Source organism: Oncorhynchus nerka, linkage group LG27 (genome assembly GCF_034236695.1).
Source record: "Oncorhynchus nerka isolate Pitt River linkage group LG27, Oner_Uvic_2.0, whole genome shotgun sequence".
NCBI lineage: Eukaryota > Metazoa > Chordata > Actinopteri > Salmoniformes > Salmonidae > Oncorhynchus > Oncorhynchus nerka.
In genome coordinates, this window is record NC_088422.1 from 109454980 (window position 1) to 109477926 (window position 22947).

At 49.0% G+C, this 22947-nt stretch overlaps 1 pseudogene; it reads right to left on the reverse strand.

Annotated features, from left to right (window-relative positions):
• Positions 1-478: 478 nt before the first annotated feature.
• LOC115124036 (insulin-like growth factor 1 receptor) lies at positions 479-21274 on the reverse strand (annotated as a pseudogene).
• Positions 21275-22947: the final 1673 nt, after the last annotated feature.

Here is a 22947-nt window from a genome sequence, read left to right on the forward strand (position 1 = left end):
CATATGGAGCCATACATCCGATCAGAGGAACTAAGCATATGGAGCCATACATCCGGTGAGGAACTAAGCATATGGAGCCATACATCCGATCAGAGGAACTAAGCATATGGAGCCATACACCCGGTCAGAGGAACTAAGCATATGGAGCCATACATCCGATCAGAGGAACTAAGCATATGGAGCCATACATCCGATCAGATGAACTAAGCATATGGAGCCATACATCTGGTCAGAGGAACTAAGCATATGGAGCCATACATCCGATCAGAGGAACTAAGAAGGGAACTGAAGGACTGGATAAAACAACCTCCCATCAGAGGAACTCATATGGAGCCATAACAATCCATTCAGATGAACTAAATCATTTAGTCATACATCTAGGTCAGAGGAGACTAAGCAGTTTATGCAAATGTCAGAATGATTCCTGTCAATCAGAGGAACAAGACAAAGGAGAAGACTTGGTTTACACAGTGTCAGAATGATTCCTGTCAATCACAGACAAGACAAAGGGAGAAGACTTAGTTTACACTAGTGTCAGAATGATTCCTGTCAATCACAGACAAGACAAAGGGAGAAGACTTAGTTTACACTAGTGTCAGAATGATTCCTGTCAATCACAGACAAGACAAAGGGAGAAGACTTAGTTTACACTAGTGTCAGAATGATTCCTGTCAATCACAGACAAGACAGAGGGAGAAGACCAGTAGTTTACACTAGTGTCAGAATGATTCCTGTCAATCACAGACAAGACAAAGGGAGAAGACTTAGTTTACACTAGTGTCAGAATGATTCCTGTCAATCACAGACAAGACAAAGGGAGAAGACTTAGTTTACACTAGTGTCAGAATGATTCCTGTCAATCACAGACAAGACAAAGGGAGAAGACTTAGTTTACACTAGTGTCAGAATGATTCCTGTCAATCACAGACAAGACAAAGGGAGACGACAAGTAGTTTACACTAGTGTCAGAATGATTCCTGTCAATCACAGACAAGACAAGTAGTTTACACTAGTGTCAGAATGATTCCTGTCAATCACAGACAAGACAAAGGGAGAAGACGACACCAGACAACTAATCATCGGTGGTGACCATCTTGTCCCAGTCCAACAGAGAGGATCATGTCTGTCCATCCACACTGATATACAACACAGACACAGAGACAGACCGTGGTCGTTGACGTGGCTTCAGACAGAAGATTTAACATTTTACCTCACAATAATAATAATGCCCCCCAATATTACACAGTGAGCCAACCAACCAACCATCACTCTGAAAGGCTGTCTCCATTTGGGGATATTTAGAAAAACGAATAGAAAACACACTGTATATATAGTGTACCATCTCAGTACCTATATAAAGTTTAGAACACCTACTCATTCCAGGGATTTCCTTTATTTTTACTATTTTCTACATTGTAGAATAATAGTGAAGAAATCTAAACTATGGAATCATGTCATAACCCCAAAATATATTTTCATTTTGAGATTCTTCAAATAGCCACCCTTTTGCCTTGATGACAGCTTTGCATTCTCTCAACCAGCTTCATGAGGTAATCACCTGGAATGCATTTCAATTAACAGGTGTGCCTTGTTAAAAGTTATTTTGTGGAATTTCTTTCCTTCTTAATGCGTTTGAGCCAATCAGTTGTGTGTTTGAGCCAATCAGTTGTGTGTTTGAGCCAATCAGTTGTGTTGTGACAAGGTAGGGTTGGCATACAGAAGATAGCCCTATTTGGTAAAAGACCAAGTCCATATTATGGCAAGAACAGCTCAAATAAGCAAAGAGAAACGACAGTCCATCATTAATTTAAGGCATGAAGGTCAGTCAATATGGAACATTTCAAGAACTTTGAAAGTTTCTTCAAGTGCAGTTGCAAACACCATCAAGCGCTATGATGAATTTGGTTATCATGAGGACCGCCACAGGAAAGGAAGACCCAGAGTTACCTCAGCTGCAGAGGATAAGTTCATTAGAGTTACCAGCCTCACTAACAGACACATCTCAACATCAACTGTTTAGAGGAGACTGTGAATCAGGACTTCATGGTCGAATTGCTGAAACCACTACTAAAGGACACCAATAGGAAGAAGAGACTTGCTTGGGCCAAGAAACACGACCAATGGACATTAGACCGGTGGAAATCTGTCCTTTGGTCTGATGTGTATAAATTTGAGATTTTGGTTCCAACCGCCGTGTCTTTGTGCGATGCAGAGTAGGTGAACGGATGATCTCTGCATGTGTGGTTCCCACCGTGAAGCATGGAGGAGGTGGTGTGATGTATTCTGCAGCGATACACCATCCCATCTGGTTTGCGCTTAGTGGGACTATCATTTGTTTTTCATCAGGACAATGACCCAAAACACCTCTAGGCTGTGTAAGGGATATTTGACCAAGGAGAGTGATGGAGTGCTGCATCAGATGACCTGGCCTCCACAATCACCCGACCTCAACCCAATTGAGATGGTTTGGGATGAGTTAGACCACAGAGTGAAGGAAAAGCAGCCAACAAGTGCTCAGCATATGTGGGAACTCCTTCAAGACTGTTGGAAAAGCATTCCAGGTGAAGCTGGTTGAGAGAATGCCAAGAGTGCAAAGCTGTCATCAAGGAAAAGGGTGGCTATCATGAAGAATCTCAAATATATTTAAGATTTGCTTAACACTTTTTGGGCTTTTTTTGGTTTTGATGTCTTCACTATTATTCCACAAGGTAGAAAAGTTGTCAACATTAAGAAAAACCCTTGAATGAGTAGGTGTGTCCAAACTTTTGACTGGTAGTGGTAACCAGAAACCTTCCTGAACAACGGACTTGCGTTTTATATATAAAAGGTAGCTGGGCCTAAAGGAATATATGTAAAAAACACCGTTGTTCAGGTTGTGGTTCAGGGTCCTCCCAGCAGGCCTCAGCAGGAGGTGCTTTATATCAGGCAGTTGATAGAAATGTCAATACAATAACAGAATGAAAAAGTAGGAGTCCCACCACAGAGGAGTCCCACCACAGAGGAGTCCACCAAGCTCTTTAGAAAAGAGGGACGAGGGATGGAGAGAGGTCCACTAGGATCAGCAGGCCGAGGACTGTGGGAGGGGCATGGCACGTTCCTTCTTCCTCACTCCGTTCATGTGTGCGTAGGGCGGTGAGTCATTGAAGGCTGGTCGCAGCAGGACCTGGGCGACCGCCTCGGGGCCGTTGGACTCCACCTGTCCTGAAGCCCCTGAGCTCTGGGCTGAGGAGGGGCCAGGGGCCACTCGGGAGCAGCAGGCCTGGCTGGTGGCCCCGAGGGGCTGGGGAGCAGGGGGACGAGGGAGCCTGGGGCTGAACCTGCCCAGAGGACGGGGCTGAAGGGGGGGTGGAGCCCAGCGTTAATGGACCGTCGGGGGCCGTGGAGGCTGATGTCTGTTGGGAGGGGGGAGGAGGGGGCTGGTTGGGCAGGGCGGACCCGGAGCTGGTGGGGGGGCAGGGGATGGGGGGCCGTGAAGAGGCAGCTGGGCCTAAAGGAACATTCTTCATGTTCTCTACCTCCATGTCTAACTCCTCTGTGTCTGGCAGCTTGTTCTCTTCGCTGTAAAAGAAACTCATCTCTCTGAACGGTGGCGCCAGCTCCTCCTTGATGCTGTTAATGATCTCCAGAAACGACGGACGCATCTTAGGGTTGTACTGCCAACACATTCGCATTAACTCAAACCTGGTAGGAGAGAGAGAGAGAGAAGTTAGATATTATCTAATGGGTTGTACTGCCAACACATTAACTCAAACCTGGTAGGAGAGAGAGAGAGAGAAGTTAGATATTATCTAATGGGTTGTACTGCCAACACATTAACTCAAACCTGGTAGGAGAGAGAGAGAGAGAAGTTAGATAATGGGTGCAGGCAGTAGTTCTTTCAATTCAAGCACCAAAACAGTTCACGTTCCATATCTATACATGTCCACACCAGTGTGTGTGTGTGTGTGTGTGTGTGTGTACACAGTAACACTTGTTTTCCAGATAGGGTTGTTTGTGAAGCATTTAAAGTGATGTTATATTTCCCCCTCCAGTCAATAGATGGCAGTATACTAGACATTACATCCTCCAGTCAATAGATGGCAGTATACTAGACATTACATCCTCCAGTCAATAGATGGCAGTATACTAGACATTACAGCCTCCAGTCAATAGATGGCAGTATACTAGACATTACATCCTCCAATCAATAGATGGCAGTATACTAGACATTACAGCCTCCAGTCAATAGATGGCAGTATACTAGACATTACATCCTCCAGTCAATAGATGGCAGTATACTAGACATTACATCCTCCAGTCAATAGATGGCAGTATACTAGACATTACATCCTCCAGTCAATAGATGGCAGTATATTAGACATTACATCCTCCAGTCAATAGATGGCAGTATACTAGACATTACAGCCTCCAGTCAATAGATGGCAGTATACTAGACATTACAGCCTCCAGTCAATAGAGCAGAGCCCCAATCTGATGAGACCTAACAGGCTGAACAGACAGGCAGAGCCCCAAGCTGACTGGCAGAGCCCCAAGCTGCTGAAACCTAACAGGCTGAACAGGCTACCAGACTGGCAGAGCCCCAAGCTGCTGAAACCTAACAGGCTACCGGACTGGCAGAGCCCCACACTGCTGAAACCTAACAGGCTGACTGGCAGCCCCACACTGCTGAAACCTAACAGGCTGAACAGGACTGGCAGAGCCCCAAGCTGACTGGCAGAGCCCCACAGCTGCTGAAACCTAACAGGCTGAACAGACTACCGGACTGGCAGAGCCCCAAGCTGCTGAAACCTAACAGGAGGAGGAGGTAGTCCAGGGAGAGGAGGAGGTGGTCCAAGGAATATACTGTACACACGCACCAATCTAATTTCACAAAATTATGCAAAGTAACCTACATACCGATAAGCCTGACCGGTCAAATATATTTCCATCGTATGGTATTTCCATCAAAAGACTAAAAAGCATTATTTCGCAAAAGGATTTTTCTTCCCCTGGACAATTGGCCAGCACCAATTTTATTTATCGGCTTTTCCAGGGCAAAAACCCAGATATACCGGGTAGGGTCATGGTATACCGGGCTAACGGACACCCAGGTGTGTGTGTGTGTGTGTGTGTAACTCCGGGTAGGGTCATGGTATACCGGGCTAACGGACACCCAGGTGTGTGTGTGTGTAACTCACAGCATGTCAGGGCAGTTGTCTGGTTTGTCTAGCAGTCCTCCGTCCATAACGGACACCCAGGTGTGTGTGTGTGTAACTCCGGGTAGGGTCATGGTATACCGGGCTAACGGACACCCAGGTGTGTGTGTGTGTAACTCACAGCATGTCAGGGCAGTTGTCTGGTTTGTCTAGCAGTCCTCCGTCCATAACGGACACCCAGGTGTGTGTGTGTGTGTGTAACTCCGGGTAGGGTCATGGTATACCGGGCTAACGGACACCCAGGTGTGAGTAACTCACAGCATGTCAGGGCAGTTGTCTGGTTTGTCTAGCAGTCCTCCGTCCATAACGGACACCCAGGTGTGTGTGTGTGTAACTCCGGGTAGGGTCATGGTATACCGGGCTAACGGACACCCAGGTGTGAGTAACTCACAGCATGTCAGGGCAGTTGTCTGGTTTGTCCAGCAGTCCTCCGTCCATAACGAAGCGCAGAACCTGCTCATTAGACATCCCCTGGTAGGGCTGCTCTGCTAGTGTGGCTATCTCCCATAACACCACCCCAAAAGACCTGCAGAGAGAGAGGAGACAGGATTATACACCCTACACACCCTGACCCTATACACCCTAGATCTACACACCCTGACCCTATACACCCTGACACTATACACCCTGACACTATACACCCTATACACCCTGACACTATACACCCTATACACCCTGACACTATACACCCTATACACCCTGACACTATACACCCTGACACTATACACCCTATACACCCTGACACTATACACCCTATACACCCTGACACTATACACCCTGACCCTATACACCCTGACACTATACACCCTGACACTATACACCCTATACACCCTGACACTATACACCCTATACACCCTGACACTATACACCCTATACACCCTGACACTATACACCCTGCCCTATACACCCTGACCCTATACACCATGACCTACATACCCTGACACTATACACCATGACCCTATACACCCTGACACTATGAACCCTATACACCATGACACTATACACCCTGACCCTACACACCATAACCCTATACACCTTGACCCTATACACCCTACACACCATGACACTATACACCCTACACACCCTGACCCTATACACCCTATACACCCTGACCCTACACACCATAACCCTATACACCCTACACACCCTGACCCTACACACCATGACCCTATACACCCTATACACCATGACCCTATACACCCTACACACCATGACCCTACACATCCAGACCCTATATACCCTGAAACCCGTAACCCTACATACCCTGAAACTATACACCCTAACCCTACATACCTAAACACACTGACCCTATACACCCATGACACTATATACCCTATACACCATGACACTATACACCCTGACCCTATACACCTAAACACTATGACACTATATACCCTATACACCATGACACTACACACCATGACCCTACACACCATGACACTATACACCCTATACACCATGACACTATACACCCTGACCCTATACACCCTATACACCATGACACTATACACCCTGACCCTACACACCATGACACTATACACCCTGACCCTATACACGCCATGACCCTATACACGCTACACACCATGACCCTATACACCCTACACACCCTGACCCTATACACCATGACCCTACACACCCTGACCCTATACACCATGACCCTACACACCCTGACCCTATACACCCTACACACCATGACCCTATACACCATGACCCTACACACCCTGACCCTATACACCCTACACACCATGACCCTATACACCATGACCCTACACACCCTGACCCTATATACCCTACACACCATGACCTTACACACCCTGACCCTATACACCCTACACACCCTGACCCTATACACCATGACCCTACACACCCTGACCCTATACACCCTACACACCCTGACCCTATACACCCTACACACCATGACCCTACACACCCTGACCCTATACTCCCTACACACCCTGACCCTATACACCCTGACCCTATACTCCCTGACCCTATACACGCTACACACCCTGACCCTATACACCCTACACACCCTGACCCTATACACGCTACACACCATGACCCTATACACCCTACACACCCTGACCCTATACACGCTACACACCATGACCCTATACACCATGACCCTATACACCATGACCCTATACACCATGACCCTATACACCATGACCCTATACACCCTACACACCCTATACACACCCAATACACCCTGACACTACACACCATGACCCTATACACATTGACCCTATACACCCTATACACCCTATAAACCCTACACACCATGACCCTATGCACCATAGCACTACACATGCTATAAACCATGACTCTATACACCCTGACCCTACACACCAAGATCCTATGTGTGTGTGTGTGTGTGATCAGATATAGAGGAGTTACTAGAGGAGAGGAGTAATGTAGAGGAGTAATGTAGAGGAGTTGCTGGAGGAGAGGAGTAATGTAGAGGAGTTACTGGAGGAGAGGAGTTACTGGAGGAGAGGAGTAATGTAGAGGAGTTACTGGAGGAGAGGAGTAATATAGAGGAGTTACTGGAGGAGAGGAGTAATGTAGAGGAGTTGCTGGAGGAGAGGAGTAATGTAGAGGAGTTACTAGAGGAGAAGAGTTACTGGAGGAGAGGAGTAATGTAGAGGAGTTACTGGAGGAGAGGAGTAATGTAGAGGAGTTACTGGAGGAGAGGAGTAAGGTAGAGGAGTAACTGGAGGAGAGGAGTAATGTAGAGGAGTATTGTAGAGGAGAGGAGTTACTGGAGGAGAGGAGTAATGTAGAGGAGTTACTGGAGGAGAGAAGTAATATAGAGGAGTTACTGGAGGAGAGGAGTAATGTAGAGGAGTTGCTGGAGGAGAGGAGTAATATAGAGGAGTTACTGGAGGAGAGGAGTAATATAGAGGAGTTACTGGAGGAGAGGAGTAATATAGAGGAGTTACTGGAGGAGAGGAGTAATGTAGAGGAGTTGCTGGAGGAGAGGAGTAATGTAGAGGAGTTGCTGGAGGAGAGGAGTAATATAGAGGAGTTACTAGAGGAGAGGAGTAATATAGAGGAGTTACTAGAGGAGAGGAGTTACTGGAGGAGAGGAGTAATATAGAGAAGTTACTGGAGGAGAGAAGTAATATAGAGGAGTTACTGGAGGAGAGGAGTAATGTAGAGGAGTTGCTGGAGGAGAGGAGTAATATAGAGGAGTTACTGGAGGAGAGGAGTAATATAGAGGCGTTACTGGAGGAGAGGAGTAATGTAAAAGAGTTACTGGAGGAGAAGAGTAATATAGAGGCGTTACTGGAGGAGAGGAGTAATGTAGAGGAGTTACTGGAGGAGAGGAGTAATGTAGAGAAGTTACTGGAGGAGAGGAGTAATGTAGAGGCGTTACTAGTAATGTAGAGGAGTTACTGGAGGAGAGGAGTAATGAGAGAAGTTACTGGAGGAGAGGAGTAATGTAGAGGAGTAATGTAGAGGAGTTGCTGGAGGAGAGGAGTAATGTAGAGGAGTTGCTGGAGGAGAGGAGTAATGTAAAAGAGTTACTGGAGGAGAGGAGTAATATAGAGGCGTTACTGGAGGAGAGGAGTAATGTAGAGGAGTTACTGGAGGAGGAGTAATGTAGAGAAGAGATATCTACTGTAGTGTGCTGTAGTAGTGTGCTGTAGTAGTGTACTGTTTATATAAACGGTAGTGAGACCTACTGGCCAGCTCTGCTTTAAACAGACAGACAGAAGCTGAATGGGACTTGTGTTCACTCCCTCTCAAAACATCAGGCTAAATGGCTTCCCAAGAGGGGACAAATGGAGAGAGGGGTTCAGGCTCCATTCCTTTTAAACGTAGTCCCTCCTGGAAGTGAAATAAATGGCTCCATCCTCATTGAAATGAGAAGGTGAATGGTTGAACGGTGCAGTTACCAGACATCCGAGGTGGTGGTGAACACTCCATCTTTAAGGGACTCGGGGACATCCATCGACCGGCAGCAACCCCTTTCCTCCTTTACGGTAGTAGTCTGTCTCATAGATGTCTCTGGTCATACCAAAATCTACTCACACGCAGGGAAGACGGGGGGAATGACTTAACATGCATGTAGAAGAACACTGTTCACATCAACATACGAGGCTAAATTACAAGTCTGATTAAATTGTAATTCTTTAGTAGGAAGTCTGTCTGTTCTTACCACCTATCTTGACGGTGTAGTCGTCTGCCACCATACAGTTCCTGGCGGCCAGGTCTCTGTGGACAAACTTGTTAGCGTTGAGATAAGACATCCCGTCAGCTATCTGCCCAGCCATCTGAATAATCTCCTTCAGAGGAGGGAGGTTGAGACTGTAGGACTGGGACGGCTGTAGGGGAGGAGAGAGAGGAGAGAGAGGAGGTTGGAGTCCATCTGAATAATCTCCTTTAGAGGAGGGAGGTTGAGACTGTAGGACTGGGACGGCTGTAGGGGAGGAGAGAGGAGGTTAGAGTCCATCTGAATAATCTCCTTTAGAGGAGGGAGGTTGAGACTGTAGGACTGGGACGGCTGTAGGGGAGGAGAGAGGAGGTTAGAGTCCATCTGAATAATCTCCTTTAGAGGAGGGAGGTTGAGACTGTAGGACTGGGACGGCTGTAGGGGAGGAGAGAGAGGAGGTTAGAGTCCATCTGAATAATCTCCTTAGAGGAGGGAGGTTGAGACTGTAGGACTGGGACGGCTGTCAGGAGGAGAGAGAGGAGGTTAGAGTCCATCTGAATAATCTCCTTTAGAGGAGGGAGGTTGAGACTGTAGGACTGGGACAGGAGGAGAGAGGAGGTTAGAGTCCATCTGAATAATCTCCTTTAGAGGAGGGAGGTTGAGACTGAGGACTGGGACGGCTGTAGGGGAGGAGAGAGAGGAGGTTAGAGTCCATCTGAATAATCTCCTTTAGAGGAGGGAGGTTGAGACTGTAGGACTGGGACGGCTGTAGGGGAGGGAGAGAGGAGAGAGAGGAGGTTAGAGTCCATCTGAATAATCTCCTTTAGAGGAGGGAGGTTGAGACTGTAGGACTGGGACGGCTGTCAGGGGAGGAGAGAGAGAGGAGGTTAGAGTCCATCTGAATAATCTCCTTTAGAGGAGGGAGGTTGAGACTGTAGGACTGGGACGGCTGTAGGGAGGAGAGAGAGGAGAGAGAGGAGGTTAGAGTCCATCTGAATAATCTCCTTCAGAGGAGGGAGGTTGAGACTGTAGGACTGGGACGGCTGTCAGGAGGAGAGAGGAGGTTAGAGTCCATCTGAATAATCTCCTTTAGAGGAGGGAGGTTGAGACTGTAGGACTGGGACGGCTGTCAGGAGGAGAGGAGGAGAGAGAGGAGGTTAGAGTCCATCTGAATAATCTCCTTTAGAGGAGGGAGGTTGAGACTGTAGGACTGGGACGGCTGTAGGGGAGGAGGAGAGGAGAGAGAGGAGGTTAGAGTCCATCTGAATAATCTCCTTCAGAGGAGGAGGTTGAGACTGTAGGACTGGGACGGCTGTAGGGGGAGGAGAGAGGAGGAGGTTAGAGTCCATCTGAATAATCTCCTTCAGAGGAGGGAGGTTGAGACTGTAGGACTGGGACGGCTGTAGGAGGAGAGAGAGGAGAGAGAGGAGGTTAGAGTCCATCTGAATAATCTCCTTAGAGGAGGGAGGTTGAGACTGTAGGACTGGGACGGCTGTAGGGGGGAGGAGAGAGGAGAGAGAGGAGGTTAGAGTCCATCTGAATAATCTCCTTCAGAGGAGGGAGGTTGAGACTGTAGGACTGGGACGGCTGTAGGGGAGAGAGGAGGTTAGAGTCCATCTGAATAATCTCCTTCAGAGGAGGGAGGTTGAGACTGTAGGACTGGGACGGCTGTAGGGGAGGAGAGAGGAGGTTAGAGTCCATCTGAATAATCTCCTTTAGAGGAGGGAGGTTGAGACTGTAGGACTGGGACGGCTGTAGGGGAGGAGAGAGGAGAGGAGAGAGAGAAGGTTAGAGTCCATCTGAATAATCTCCTTCAGAGGAGGAAGGTTGAGACTGTAGGGCTGTAGGGGAGGAGAGAGAGAGGAGAGAGAGAAGGTTAGAGTCCATGTGGGAGCTGAGGTGGGTACGGTAGAGGACAGAGTAGGAAGGTTCAGGTCGGGAGATCGGATGAGGTATTGAAGGGTGTAGAGTAGGGCTAGGTAACGTAAGGGCCTGTCACGCAATGGCGTCGGAGGGGATGGCTGCCGGTTTACAGGCTCCTAACACATTGTGTGTGTTTTCTCATTGTTTGTAACTTATTGTGTACATAATGTTGATGCTACCGTCTCGTAAGACCGGAAAGAGCTTCTGGATAGCAGAACAGTAATTACTCACCTCAAACTGGACAAAGATCTTTAATTTAATGAGTCGGACGTGAAGGATATACTGTTTCTCCCAGACCAGGCCCAAATCCCTGTCACTCGCGTGAAGAAAAGATGGAGATCCAGGGAAGTTCAGGGGCCTTGTGAAAAGATGGAGATCCAGGGGATGTAGTTCAGGGGGCCTTGTGAGGATTCATAAGGATGTAGTTCAGGGGGCCTTGTGAGGATTCGTAAGGATGGAGATTCAGGGGATGTAGGTCAGGGGGCCTTGTGAGGATTCATAAGGATGGAGATCCAGGGGATGTAGGTCAGGGGGCCTTGTGAGGATTCATAAGGATGTAGGTCAGGGCCTTGTGAGGATTCGTAAGGATGGAGATCCAGGGGATGTAGTTCAGGGGCCTTGTGAGGATTCGTAAGGATGTAGGTCAGGGGCCTTGTGAGGATTCATAAGGATGGAGATACAGGGGATGTAGGTCAGGGGCCTTTGTGAGGATTCATAAGGATGTAGTTCAGGGGGCCTTGTGAGGATTCATAAGGATGGAGATACAGGGGATGTAGGTCAGGGGCCTTGTGAGGATTCATAGGATGGAGATACAGGGGGATGTAGTTCAGGAGGCCTTGTGAGGATTCATAAGGATGTAGGTCAGGGGCCTTGTGAGGATTCATAAGGATGTAGGTCAGGGGCCTTGTGAGGATTCATAAGGATGGAGATACAGGGGATGTAGGTCAGGGGGCCTTGTGAGGATTCATAAGGATGTAGGTCAGGGGGCCTTGTGAGGATTCATAAGGATGTAGATACAGGGGGTGTAGGTCAGGGGCCTTGTGAGGATTCAGGATGTAGGTCAGGGGCCTTGTGAGGATTCATAAGGATGGAGATACAGGGGGATGTAGGTCAGGGGCCTTGTGAAGATTCATAAGGATGGAGATCCAGGGGATGTAGGTCAGGGGGCCTTGTGAGGATTCATAAGGATGGAGATCCAGGGGATGTAGGTCAGGGGCCTTGTGAGGATTCATAATGATGGATACAGGGATGTAGGTCAGGGGCCTTGTGAGGATTCATAAGGATGGAGATACAGGGGGATGTAGGTCAGGGGACCTTGTGAGGATTCATAAGGATGGAGATACAGGGGGATGTAGGTCAGGGGGCCTTGTGAGGATTCATAAGGATGGAGATACAGGGGATGTAGGTCAGGGGCCTTGTGAGGATTCATAAGGATGGAGATACAGGGGGGATGTAGGTCAGGGGCCTTGTGAGGATTCATAAGGATGGAGATACAGGGGATGTAGGTCAGGGGCCTTGTGAGGATTCATAAGGAAGGATGTAGGGGGCCTTGTGAGGGTAAGGATGTAGGTCAGGGGCCTTGTGAGGATTCATGAAGGATGTAGGTCAGGGGGCCTTGTGAGGATTCATAAGGATGGAGATACAGGGGATGTAGTTCAGGGGCCTTGTGAGGATTCATAAGGATGGAGATACAGGGGGATGTAGTTCAGGGGGCCTTATGAGGATTCATAAGGATGGAGATCCAGGGGGATGTAGTTCAGGGGGCCTTGTGAGGATTCATAAGGATGGAGATACAGGGGATGTAGGTCAGGGGACCTTGTGAGGATTCATAAGGATGGAGATACAGGGGATGTAGGTCAGGGGGACCTTGTGAGGATTCATAAGGATGGAGATACAGGGGGGATGTAGGTCAGGGCCTTGTGAGGATTCATAAGGATGGAGATACAGGGGGATGTAGGTCAGGGGCCTTGTGAGGATTCATAAGGATGGAGATACAGGGGGATGTAGGTCAGGGGGCCTTGAGGATTCAGGTCAGGGGCCTTGTGAGGATTAAGGTGAGAAGGATGTAGGTCAGGGGATGAGGATTCATAAGGATGTAGGTCAGGGGGCCTTGTGAAGATTCATAAGGATGTAGGTCAGGGGGCCTTGTGAGGATTCATAAGGATGGAGATACAGGGGGATGTAGTTCAGGGGCCTTGTGAGGATTCATAAGGATGGAGATACAGGGGATGTAGTTCAGGGGCCTTGTGAGGATTCATAAGGATGGAGATACAGGGGATGTAGTTCAGGGGCCTTGTGAGGATTCATAAGGATGGAGATACAGGGGATGTAGTTCAGGGGCCTTGTGAGGATTCATAAGGATGGAGATACAGGGGATGTAGGTCAGGGGGCCTTGTGAGGATTCATAAGGATGGAGATACAGGGGATGTAGGTCAGGGGCCTTGTGAGGATTCATAAGGATGGAGATACAGGGGGATGTAGGTCAGGGGGCCTTGTGAGGATTCATAAGGATGGAGATACATGTAGGTCAGGGGCCTTGTGAGGATGTAGTTCAGGGGATGTAGTTCAGGGGGCCTTGTGAGGATTCATAAGGATGGAGATACAGGGGGTGTGTAGGTCAGGAGGATTCATAAGGATGTAGAGGATTTGTGGAGGATGTAGATGGAGATCAGGGGGCCTTGTGAGGATTCATAAGGATGGAGATACAGGGGATGTAGGTCAGGGGCCTTGTGAGGATTCATAAGGATGTAGTTCAGGGGCCTGTGATGTAGGATGAGATACAGGGGATGTAGGTCAGGGGGCCTTGTGGAGGATTGTAAGGATGTAGGTCAGGGGCCTTGTGAGGATTCATAAGGATGGAGATACAGGGGGATGTAGTTCAGGGGGCCTTGTGAGGATTCATAGGATGTAGGTCAGGGGCCTTGTGAGGATTCATAAGGATGGAGATACAGGGGGATGTAGTTCAGGGGCCTTGTGAGGATTCATAAAGATGGAGATACAGGGGATGTAGTTCAGGGGCCTTGTGAAGATTCATAAGGATGTAGGTCAGGGGGGCCTTGTGAGGATTCATAAGGATGGAGATACAGGGGGATGTAGTTCAGGGGCCTTGTGAGGATTCATAAGGATGGAGATACAGGGGGATGTAGTTCAGGGGCCTTGTGAAGATTTGTGAGGATTCATAAGGGATGGAGATACAGGGGGATGTAGTTCAGCGGGCCTTGTGAGGATTCATAAGGATGGAGATACAGGGGATGTAGTTCAGGGGCCTTGTGAGGATTCATAAGGATGTAGATACAGGGGGATGTAGTTCAGGGGCCTTGTGAGGATTCATAAGGATGGAGATACAGGGGGTGTAGGTCAGGGGGCCTTGTGAGGATTCATATAGGATGTAGTTCAGGGGCCTTGTGAGGATTCATAAGGATGGAGATACAGGGTGTAGGTCAGGGGCCTTGTGAGGATTCATAAGGATGTAGTTCAGGGGCCTTGTGAGGATTCAGGGGGATGGAGATACAGGGGGATGTAGGTCAGGGGGCCTTGTGAGGATTCATAAGGATGGAGATACAGGGATGTAGGTCAGGGGCCTTGTGAGGATTCGTAAGGATGTAGTTCAGGGGCCTTGTGAGGATTCATAATGGGATGGAGATACAGGGGATGTAGGTCAGGGGGCCTTGTGAGGATTCATAAGGATGTAGGTCAGGGGGCCTTGTGAGGATTCATAAGGATGGAGATACAGGGGGATGTAGTTCAGGGGGCCTTGTGAGGATTCATAAAGATGGAGATACAGGGGATGTAGTTCAGGGGCCTTGTGAGGATTCGTAAGGATGGAGATACAGGGGATGTAGTTCAGGGGGCCTTGTGAGGATTCATAAGGATGTAGTTCAGGGGCCTTGTGAGGATTCATAAGGATGGAGATACAGGGGGTGTAGTTCAGGGGCCTTGTGAGAGATTCATAAGGATGTAGGTCAGGGGCCTTGTGAGGATTCATAAGGATGTAGGTCAGGGGCCTTGTGAGGATTCATAAGGATGTAGGTCAGGGGCCTTGTGAGGATTCATAAGGATGGAGATACAGGGGATGTAGGTCAGGGGCCTTGTGAGGATTCATAAGGATGGAGATACAGGGGATGTAGTTCAGGGGGCCTTGTGAGGATTCATAGATGGAGATGGAGATACAGGGGCCTTGTGAGGATTCATAAGGATGGAGATACAGGGATGTAGTTCAGGGGCCTTGTGAGGATTCGTAAGGATGGAGATACAGGGGGATGTAGTTCAGGGGCCTTGTGAGGATTCATATGGAGATGTAGTTCAGGGGCCTTGTGAGGATTCATAAGGATGGAGATACAGGGGATGTAGTTCAGGGGCCTTGTGAGGATTCATAAGGATGTAGTTCAGGGGCCTTGTGAGGATTCATAAGGATGGAGATACAGGGGGATGTAGGTCAGGGGCCTTGTGAGGATTCGTAAGGATGGAGATACAGGGATGTAAGGTCAGGGGGCCTTGTGAGGATTCAGGGGCCTTGTGAGGATTCATAAGGATGGAGATACAGGGGATGTAGGTCAGGGGCCTTGTAGGTTCAGTCAGGGGCCTTGTGAGGATTCATAAGGATGGAGATACAGGGATGTAGTTCAGGGGGCCTTGTGAGGATTCATAAGGATGGAGATACAGGGGATGTAGGATTCAGGGGATGTGAGGATACAGGGGATGTAGTTCAGGGGCCTTGTGAGGATTCATAAGGATGGAGATACAGGGGGATGTAGGTCAGGGGGCCTTGTGAGGATTCATACAGGGATGTAGTTCAGGGGCCTTGTGAGGATTCATAAGGATGGAGATACAGGGGGCCTTGTGAGGATTCATAAGGATGGAGATACAGGGGATGTAGTTCAGGGGCCTTGTGAGGATTCGTAAGGATGGAGATACAGGGGATGTAGTTCAGGGGCCTTTGCATGAGGATTCATAAGGATGTAGTTCAGGGGCCTTGTGAGGATTCATAAGGATGGAGATACAGGGGGATGTAGTTCAGGGGCCTTGTGAGGATTCGTAAGGATGGAGATACAGGGGGATGTAGTTCAGGGGGCCTTGTGAGGATTCATAAGGATGTGTAGATGGAGAGGTCAGGGGCCTTGTGAGGATTCGTAAGGATGGTAAGGATGTAGGTCAGGGGCCTTGTGAGGATTCATAAGGATGGAGATACAGGGGATGTAGTTCAGGGGGCCTTGTGAGGATTCATAAGGATGTAGATACAGGGGGATGTAGGTCAGGGGCCTTGTGAGGATTCATAAGGATGTAGGTCAGGGGCCTTGTGAGGATTCATAAGGATGTAGGTCAGGGGCCTTGTGAGGATTCATAAGGATGGAGATACAGGGGGATGTAGGTCAGGGGGCCTTGTGAGGATTCATAAGGATGGAGATACAGGGGATGTAGTTCAGGGGCCTTGTGAGGATTCATAAGGATGTAGATACAGGGGTGTAGGTCAGGGGCCTTGTGAGGATTCGTAAGGATGTAGGTCAGGGGGCCTTGTGAGGATTCATAAGGATGGAGATACAGGGGGATGTAGGTCAGGGGGCCTTGTGAGGATTCATAAGGATGGAGATACAGGGGATGTAGTTCAGGGGGCCTTGTGAGGATTCATAAGGATGGAGATACAGGGGGATGTAGGTCAGGGGGCCTTGTGAGGATTCATAAGGATGGAGATACAGGGGGTGTAGGTCAGGGGGCCTTGTGAGGATTCGTAAGGATGGAGATACAGGGGGATGTAGGTCAGGGGGCCTTGTGAGGATTCATAAGGATGTAGGTCAGGGGGCCTTGTGAGGATTCGTAAGGATGTAGGTCAGGGGGCCTTGTGAGGATTCATAAGGATGTAGGTCAGGGGGCCTTGTGAGGATTCATAAGGATGGAGATACAGGGGGTGTAGTTCAGGGGGCCTTGTGAGGATTCGTAAGCGAGTGGGTAACCCGCCTCCACCGTCCTTTCTATTAGCGAACGTACAATCACTGGAGAATAAACTGGATAAACTCTGTTCAAGATTATCCTACCAACAGGACATAAACTGAAACATCTTATGTTTCACCGAGGCTGAATGACGACACTGATAAGGATAATATTCAGTGTGCTGGGTTTTCAGCATCAGCAGGACAGAACAGCTTAGTCTGGTAAGACGAGGGGGGGTGTGTGTCTGGTAAGACGAGGGGGGGTGTGTGTCTGGTAAGACGAGGGGTGGTGTGTGTCTGGTAAGACGAGGGGGTGGTGTGTGTCTGGTAAGACGAGGGGGGTGTGTGTCTGGTAAGACGAGGGGGGTGTGTGTCTGGTAAGACGAGGGGGGTGTGTGTCTGGTAAGACGGGGGGGTGTGTGTCTGGTAAGACGAGGGTGGGTGTGTCTGGTAAGACGAGGGGGTGTGTCTATTTGTCAATTACAGCTGGTGCGCGATGTCTAATATTACGGAAGTCTCGAGATATTATTAGATAGATAGAAATAGATAGATATTATTCACCAGAGGTAGAGTTTCTTTTACATTGTTTTTATTGACCTTTATTTAACCAGGTAGGCCAGATCACCTTTATTTAACCAGGTAGGCCAGTTGAGAACACCTTTATTTAACCAGGTAGGCTAGTTGAGAACCCCTTTATTTAACCAGGTAGGCCAGTTGAGAACACCTTTATTTAACCAGGTAGGCTAGTTGAGAACCCCTTTATTTAACCAGGTAGGCCAGTTGAGAACACCTTTATTTAACCAGGTAGGCTAGTTGAGAACACCTTTATTTAACCAGGTAGGCTAGTTGAGAACACCTTTATTTAACCAGGTAGGCTAGTTGAGAACACCTTTATTTAACCAGGTAGGCTAGTTGAGAACACCTTTATTTAACCAGGTAAGCCAGTTGAGAACACCTTTATTTAACCAGGTAGGCCAGTTGAGAACACCTTTATTTAACCAGGTAGGCTAGTTGAGAACACCTTTATTTAACCAGGTAGGCTAGTTGAGAACACCTTTATTTAACCAGGTAGGTTAAAGGCAACAGGCAACATCCGCACCGAGCTAAATAAGTGCATTGATGATGTTGTCCCCAGTGACCGTACGTACATATCCCAACCAGAAGCCATGGATTACAGGCAACATCCGCCTGTAATCCATGGCTTCTGGTTGGGATATGTACGTACGGTCACAACATCATCAATGCACTTATTGATGAAGCCAGTGACTGATGTGGTGTACTCCTCAATGCCATTGGATGAATCCCAGAACATATTCCAGTCTGTGTTAGCAAAACAATCCTGTAGCATAGCATTTAGCTCGGTGCGGAAAGCTGCTGCTTTCAAGGAGCGGGACACTAATCCGGATGCTTATAAGAAATCCGGCTATGCCCTCAGACGAACCACCAAACAGGCAAAGAGTCAATACAGGACTAAGACTGAATCCTACTATTTTATTTATTTTATTTTACCTTTATGTCACTAGGCAAGTCAGTTAAGAACAAATTCTTATTTTCAATGACGGCCTAGGAACAGTGGGTTAACTGCCTGTTCAGGGGCAGAACGACAGATTTGTACCTTGTCAGCTCGGGGGTTTGAACTTGCAACCTTCCGGTTACTAGTCCAACTCTCTAACCACTAGGCTACCCTGCAGCCCCTGTAACATAACACCTCTTTATGAATCCTCTCTATACCTCCTGCTCAGGGTAAATAGATCCTCTATACCTCCTGCTCAGGGTAAATAGATCAACCTTCCAGTTACTAGTCCAACGCTCTAACCACTAGGCTACCCTGCCGCCTCTACACTCTAACCACTAGGCTACCCTGCCGCCTCTACACTCTAACCACTAGGCTACCCTGCCGCCTCTACACTCTAACCACTAGGCTACCCTGCCGCCTCTACACTCTAACCACTAGGCTACCCTGCCGCCACTACACTCTAACCATCAGGCTACCCTGCCGCCTCTACACTCTAACCACTAGGCTACCCTGCCGCCTCTACACTCTAACCACTAGGCTACCCTGCCGCCTCTACACTCTAACCACTAGGCTACCCTGCCGCCTCTACACTCTAACCACTAGGCTACCCTGCCGCCTCTACACTCTAACCACTAGGCTACCCTGCCGCCTCTACACTCTAACCACTAGGCTACCCTGCCGTCCCTACACTCTAACCACTAGGCTACCCTGCCGTCCCTACACTCTAACCACTAGGCTACCCTGCCGCTCTACACTCTAACCACTAGGCTACCTGCCACCTCTACACTCTAACCACTAGGCTACCCTACCACCTCTACACTCTAACCACTAGGCTACCTGCCACCTCTACACTCTAACCACTAGGCTACCCTACCACCTCTACACTCTAACCACTAGGCTACCTGCCACCTCTACACTCTAACCACTAGGCTACCCTACCACCTCTACACTCTAACCACTAGGCTACCCTGCCACCTCTACACTCTAACCACTAGGCTACCCTGCCGCCTCTACACTCTAACCACTAGGCTACCCTGCCGCTGACGCTTGTCGAATGTGGAACGATTACGGACTACAAAGGGAAACTGCGAGCTGCCCAGTGAAGCGTGCCAACCAGACCAGCTAAATGCCTTTTTTATTCTCGCTTCGAGGCAAGCAACACTGAAGCATGCATTAGAGCACCAGCTGTTCCCGGACAACTGTGTGATCACGCTCTCCGTAGCCAATGTGAGCAACCCAGGACCTCTATACCAGGCTCCCTGCCACCCAGGACCTCTATACCAGGCTCCCTGCCACCCAGGACCTCTATACCAGGCTCCCTACCACCCAGTACCTCTATACTAGACGGTGTCAGAGGAAGGCCCATATTTTTGGAAAACTCCAGTCACCCAAGATCAAGACTGTTCTCTCTGCTACAGCACGGTACCGGAGCGCCATGTCTAGGTCCAAAAGGCTCCTTAACCCCAAGCCTTAAGACTGCTGAACAACTAATGGCCACCCAGACTACATTATATTTAGTTAACTATTTCTTGAACAGCATTGTTGGTTAAGGGCTTGTAAGTAAGCATTTCAAGGTAAGGTTGTATTCGGAGCATGTGATAAATACAATTGTATTATTTTTAGTGACCTCAGGCGGTAGGGGTCAGGATGAGGGGTTAGGGGTTAGGATGAGGGGTTAGGGGTCAGGATGAGGGGTTAGGGGTCAGGATGAGGGAACAGGAGGAGGGGTTAGGGGTCAGGATGAGGGGTTAGGATGAGGGGTTAGGGGTCAGGATGAGGGAACAGGAGGAGGGGTTAGGGGGTCAGGATGAGGGGTTAGGATGAGGGGTTAGGGGTTAGGATGAGGGGTTAGGGTCAGGATGAGGGGTTAGGGGTTAGGATTAGGGTTAGGATGAGGGGTTAGGGGTTAGGATGAGGGGTTAGGGGTCAGGATGAGGGAACAGGAGGAGGGGTTAGGGGTCAGGATGAGGGGTTAGGGGTCAGGATGAGGGTTAGGGGGTTAGGATGAGGGAACAGGAGGAGGGGTTAGGGGTCAGGATGAGGGGTTAGGGGTTAGGATGAGGGGTTAGGGGTTAGGATGAGGGGTCAGGATGAGGGAACAGGAGGAGGGGTTAGGGGTCAGGATGAGGGAACATGAGGAGGGGTTAGGGGTCAGGATGAGGGGTTAGGATGAGGGGTTAGGGGTCAGGATGAGAGGTTAGGGGTTAGGATGAGGGGTTAGGGGTCAGGATGAGGGAACAGGAGGAGGGGTAAGTAACTTAAGTCTTTAGCCCAAAGTTACCTCAGGTGACTAGGTGGTAGGGGTCAGGATGAGAGGTTAGGGGTCAGGATGACAGATAGGTAACTTACATCTTTAGCCCGTAGTGACCTCAGGTGGCTCTTCAGATCTCCTTTAGTCATCAGCTCCATGATGACCAAGGTGGGCTGGCCCTGAGAAACCACACCCAGCAGACGCACCTGCACGAATCACAGCACACAAATGACATCAGTGGTCAGAGCCCACATCCAGAACTGACAATCAGTGGGCTCCTTATTGGTTCACAGGAATATAAGACATGACAGGGGGGTGGAGTCATAGGTCAACATTTAGACAGGACAGGGGGGGTGGAGTATCAGGTCAACATTTAGACAGGGGGTGGAGTATCAGGTCAACATTTAGACAGGACAGGTGGAGTATCAGGTCAACATTTAGACAGGACAGGGGGTGGAGTATCAGGTCAACATTTAGACAGGACAGGGGTGGAGATCAGGTCAACATTTAGACAGGACAGGTGGAGTATCAGGTCAACATTTAGACAGGACAGGGGGTGGAGTATCAGGTCAACATTTAGACAGGACAGGGGTGTGGAGTATCAGGTCAACATTTAGACGGGGGTGGAGTATCAGGTCAACATTTAGACAGGGGGTGGAGTATCAGGTCAACATTTAGACAGGGGTGGAGTATCAGGTCAACATTTAGACAGGACAGGGGGGTGGAGTATCAGGTCAACATTTAGACAGGACAGGTGGGTATCAGGTCAACATTTGGGGGGGTGGAGTATCAGGTCAACATTTAGACAGGGGGTGGAGTATCAGGTCAACATTTAGACAGGACAGGGGGTGGAGTATGAGGTCAACATTTTTGGAGTATCAGGTCAACATTTAGACAGGGGGTGGAGTATCAGGTCAACATTTAGACAGGACAGGGGGGTGGAGTATGAGGTCAACATTTAGACAGGGGGGGTGGAGTATCAGGTCAACATTTAGACAGGGGGGTTTCAGGTCAACATGTAGACAGGGGGGTGGAGTATCAGATCAACATTTAGACAGGACAGGGGGTTATCAGGTCAACATTTAGACAGGACAGGGGGGTGGAGTATCAGGTCAACATTTAGACAGGGGGTGGAGTATCAGGTCAACATTTAGACAGGGGGGTGGAGTATCAGGTCAACATTTAGACAGGACAGGGGGGTGGAGTATGAGGTCAACATTTAGACAGGACAGAGGGTGTGGAGTATCAGGTCAACATTTAGACAGGGGGTGGAGTATCAGGTCAACATTTAGACAGGACAGGGGTGGAGTATCAGGTCAACATTTAGACAGGACAGGGGGGTGGAGTATCAGGTCAACATTTAGACGGGGGGTGGAGATCAGGTCAACATTTAGACGGGGTGGTGGAGTATCAGGTCAACATTTAGACGGGGGGTGGAGTATCAGGTCAACATTTAGACAGGGGGTGGAGTATCAGGTCAACATTTAGACAGGACAGGGGGTGGAGTATGAGGTCAACATTTAGACAGGGGGGTGGAGTATCAGGTCAACATTTAGACAGGGGGTGGAGATCAGGTCAACATGTAGACAGGACAGGGGGTGGAGTATCAGATCAACATTTAGACAGGACAGGGGGTGGAGTATCAGGTCAACATTTAGACAGGACAGGGGTGTGGAGTATCAGGTCAACATTTAGACAGGGGGTGGAGTATCAGGTCAACATTTAGACAGGACAGGGGGTGGAGTATGAGGTCAACATTTAGACAGGACAGAGGGGTGGAGTATCAGGTCAACATTTAGACAGGGGGGTGGAGTATCAGGTCAACATTTAGACAGGACAGGGGGGTGGAGTATCAGGTCAACATTTAGACAGGACAGGAGGGGTGGAGTATCAGGTCAACATTTAGACGGGGGGTGGAGTATCAGATCAACATTTAGACAGGACAGGGGGTGGAGTATCAGGTCAACATTTAGACAGGA